Source organism: Pinus tabuliformis, chromosome 4_2 (assembly GCF_031772625.1).
Source record: "Pinus tabuliformis cultivar Carrire ecotype Pingquan chromosome 4_2, CPIR1, whole genome shotgun sequence".
Classification (NCBI taxonomy): Eukaryota; Viridiplantae; Streptophyta; class Pinopsida; order Pinales; family Pinaceae; genus Pinus; species Pinus tabuliformis.
This window is the reverse complement of record NC_142304.1, coordinates 777,988,672-777,993,482: the sequence shown is the minus strand read 5'-3', so window position 1 is coordinate 777,993,482 and position 4,811 is coordinate 777,988,672. Positions and strand designations below refer to the sequence as shown.

Here is a 4,811-nt window from a genome sequence, read left to right as displayed (position 1 = left end):
ATTTATAAGATAATCTACTCCTCTGTCTTTCTGGTTTTGAAAAATCTATAAAATTTTGAGAGAAAAACAAATTCTTTTAGCCATAAAGCCTACTCAAACTATATAAATCTATAACTTAAATATATACACTGATATAAAAATATTAACCCATTCCAAAGAAACCCATCTTAAAATAATTTAAAAGCATAAAATTTATTAAATCAATATGACAAGCGAAATACAAGCTTCATGATTCTTGGATGTAGAAAAGAATTGACTACTCCAGCTATATACCATTATATATACACGCATTGAAATTTAGAAACCATCGCGTTGAGTAATACTTCGAAACACGCATGGTGGAAACAATCAAGAATGTTTTTTTTATTATTATTATTTATAACGTATATAACACTATATTGCTACATTGCCCCTCTCTTTTGCAAAAGCAATATATTTTTATTTATTTATCTATCTATAAGGTTAGGAGTATCTTAACACAACTAACTAAAGCTCAATTTTAAAACATATACCATATAACTAAGTCAAATTTATAGATTGTGAATTGTATATGTTAATAAGAAAAAAATATGTTTAACGTAGGGATATATTGTTTATCTATCTATAAGGTTAGGAGTATCTTAACACAACTAACTAAAGCTCAATTTTAAAACATATACCATATAACTAAGTCAAATTTATAGATTGTGAATTGTATATCTTAATAAGAAAAAAATATGTTTAATGTAGAGATATATTGTTATTTCAAATTTTTGGATAACTTAATTATTTATATAATTCAGAAGTAGCTAGCCAAAATGCACCATAATTATATGTATAAAATAATAATATTAATGTTTAAAGAAGCATGTATTTTATTGATCTAGAAACGAAAATTAAGCCATAATACTTGTGGAAGAACAAAACAAATTGGAGCATGTAGAATAAATTAAGTAACAAAACTTAATTTTACATAATGGAAATCAATACACATAGTTATCAAACCCTAATAATTCCCATTGGGCCATTGAGGCCATAATTACACCAATATATATACTTGAATGTAATGCATCAAATTGTTAATGTATGGAATAGAGTTATAGTGCATAATCCTTTCGAGCTATAATTAATAAATACCCATTCCTAAGAATAAGTGATCAATTTGGATAGCTTGAAGGAGCTATGGTATTTTCTGGTGGTCTCTTTTGCCTTGGGACTTCCCCCTTTGGCACGAAGTAGGCATACTCCACATAATGAAGGGCCTTATGGGGCAAGACGACCGACCTTTGATCATTACAAAAGTGATGGTTGTAGTGATAATGGTTTACAAGTTTTTTGGGAAGGTTGATGAGAATTGGGAGGTGGGTAGTGGGTGTAGGGTGGTAAGGTCGAATGAGGGTGGCCATGCGAGCTCGTCCTAGAAGATGAAAAATTAGTAAACCGCATTGATAGACCTTTATGCAGCAGTTTGTATCGAGGACACCTCTCAGGTGTTCATCTGGGAAACCAAAGCACACTTGAATTTCTCTTCATGCTTTGTTCTTAGGCTTTGGCTTATAAGTGGAAGCATTGGCTACTACCAATGGTGTAGACCCCTACCTAGACTAGTGCTCTATGGCTTTCAGGTAACCCTTGTTATCTGGATGTGGTCTTGTTATGTGACTTTTGTCTTGGTGGTGTTGAGGTTGTGGTTGCAGTTGTGTGATTTTCTGGGCTTGCGAAATCGAGATCTCGAGTGGTGCCCAACCCCATGGGTCATGCGTGTTGTAGAGTCTTTCTATGGTATTTTAAGGTTGTGGTGGAGGTGGTATGCCCAATGGATATTGGGTGGGGATTCCATTATGACCCTGGGGCCTCACTCCTTTCTAATGTTTGTGAGTCTATGGTGTCATTATTACAACCCTCCTCTGGACTTGGCGCTACATGGTTTTTGTATCAGGGCTAATGCTAATGTGTAGTGATCCTTGTTTGAATGTTATGTGCAGTGTGTAAATGTCTTCAGTGTAGGGTCAGTGAGTAATTCTCTTTCCATTTTCTTCATTATTGGATATGAGAGCAACCTGAGGTTAGACAAGCTTGTTGCCACCCTTGTGTATTGTGGGCTCTGTTGTGCTATAGTGTTTATACCCCTCCTCTTTGTTTGGTCCATGTGTATCCTCTTTGGGTTCATGTGGGTGGTGACATTGCAGAGGTTGTTGTCCTATATGGGTTTCAAGTCTGGGATTCTAGTGCGAGCATTGTTATGCCTCACCAACGAGATCGACCTCATAGAGGTGATGGTCATGAGGGGCAGACAAGTCATAGCACATGCAACCATTGTTTGTTGACTGCAGACTTTACGAGTGTGGAGCATACACGGGAGGTAGCTTAGGAATAGGGCCACTCTTGAGGTCGTGTGGTTATGCCTGTCACTTTGGAATCAACTGTTGAGAACCCGAGAGGAATCGAGGCCAACCTAGATATCCTTAGGGAGTCTATATATTAGGATAGGAATGAGCTCGTGGCATACATGAACATCATGCAGTTAAGTCATAATGAGATTTTGTAGTAGTTGGCTAACATTTGTCGGAGCTAACGTTGGACTAATGATCGTTTGCATGTTGGAGATCAATGTCGAGCACATTGATTTCCATATGCATGAGATATGGTCTCTTTACAGTGCCTCCTTTGCACCTTCCTCAACCACCTCCATGATATGATGCTTACAAGTTGTGTGTTATTTTTGTCCCCTTTTTGGCTTGTAAGGCTATTTAGCCCCTCCATGAGAACCTTTTCTGAGTACTTTGGCTCTCCTAGCTAACAAATCTAGTGAAGTGAGGGGAACTATTAAGAAACATTTTGTAATCTGTTTTTTCATATTTTCATAATAATATAATAGAAGCTCTTTGATTCACGGAAAATAATATTATTTTATTTTATATTTATCAAAAATAAGTTTGATATAAATTTATTAAATAATAAGCACTAACATAAAATTTCATATTCTACACTGATAGCATGAATTCAATTATATCTAAATTTTATCATCAGGGAGACCAAGTGTGAGAAGAATCCTTCTAAAACAGATGGAATTAAAGTTAAATAGAAAATATTAACTCGCAAGATTCTCAATGAAGCCCACCTGAAGATAATTTTAGAGCATAAAATTTATTAAATTAATTTGACCAACGAAATATGGGCTACATGGATCTTGGCGGTAGAGAAGTTGATTTCCCCGGCTATATAACATCATATCTACACGCATTCAAACGAAACAATCCAGAAGATCGATCGCTTTGACTTCTACGAACTTCATTGAAACTGAACAGTCAAGAAGATGAATCGTTTTGAGTAATACTTTTAACGAAACACGCATTTTAAAAACAGTCAACAGGATCCATCGCTTTCAGTAATACGAACTTCTTTGTTAGCCCATCGTCCGCAATGGCCGCGGAGACGTCAGGGAAGGGAAAGGAAGAGGAATGCAAAGAGATGGTGAAGTTGCAGAGCTCTGACGGTAAAATATTCGATGTGGAGAAGGCGGTGGCATTACAGTCACGTACCATAAAGATCATAATGGAGGACATGGGCACTCAAAACCCCATTCCTCTGCCCGAAGTCTCCAGTGAAATGTTGGAAAAGGTTATCGAATATTGTAAATATCATGTAGATCATCCACCGCGTCCCATGAAAACAATAGACGACATCGACGAGTGGGATGGTCAGTTCCTCGCCGTTGATCGTTTAACTCTATCTCACATTGCACGTGCCGCCAACTATCTGAATATCGCAAGTCTTTTGGATTTGACTTGTAAAAGCATGGCGGACATATTAATTCGTTTGGAAACATGTGAGAATGTCCGTCGGGAGCTGAACATTGCAAATGATTTTACACCGGAAGAGGAGGAGGAGATAAGGCGTAAATATGAATGGGCTTTCAAATGAAATTGTTGGGCTATACGATAGGCAAATATCGTGTTAATTTTTATTAAAATCTGGACATCTTTATTGCTGAGAAAAAAACACGGATGTTCAAAGATTATTGGTTATAAATGTTGATAGATATATTGCAAGATTGAAAGTGTTCATTAATCGTAATAAAAACACAGATGTTTAAAGGTTATTGGTTAAAAATGTTAATAGATATGTTGGAAGTTTCAGTTGATAAAATGTTAAAAAATAAACTGTGTATATTCTGTTGTGAATTTTATCCTTTTTAATTATTTTAAAATATATATATTTTTTAATTTTTTCAGTTTAATTAGAATATTTACAATGTTTGTATATTTTACATAAAACTTATTGGAAATAGAGGTGAATTAGTATAATATAATTATACACTATTTAATACATACTATCACATAATAATACTCTAGTTACATGAAAGCATCAACAAAAGATATATGTGAAATATTATTTTATTGAAGCATTCATAGAATTATTGTTACAATTTTTGTAAGTACCAACCCACAAGTAAGACCAATCCCATTATCTTTGTGATCTCTTTCCAACTAGTACTGACATCAATCTCTTGCATGACACAAAAGTCCTCTTTTGGATGTATTAGTCTAATTCTTTTTAACTTCTAGACCTTTGTTTCATCATATGCTTATACTAATCCAAAGGAAATTTCTCAAATTCTGGCACAAACTACAATAAGTAATTTAGATATTCTTCCTTTCTTTTATATATATATATATATATATATATATATATATAAAATAAAAAATTTAAGTTTTGTTATAATATCATGGGACAATACCATGACTTTGTAATTCCACATGTCTAAAAAATAATAACTCATTATCATATGACTACTACTAAGAATATAATAAAATATTCTATGGCCATTC

The 4,811-nt window shown here is 34.3% G+C and overlaps 1 pseudogene; it reads left to right on the top strand.

Moving 5' to 3' along the window:
• Positions 1 to 3,402: 3,402 nt before the first annotated feature.
• LOC149171959 (SKP1-like protein 1A pseudogene) lies at positions 3,403 to 3,903 on the top strand (annotated as a pseudogene).
• The last annotated feature ends 908 nt before the right edge of the window (positions 3,904 to 4,811 follow it).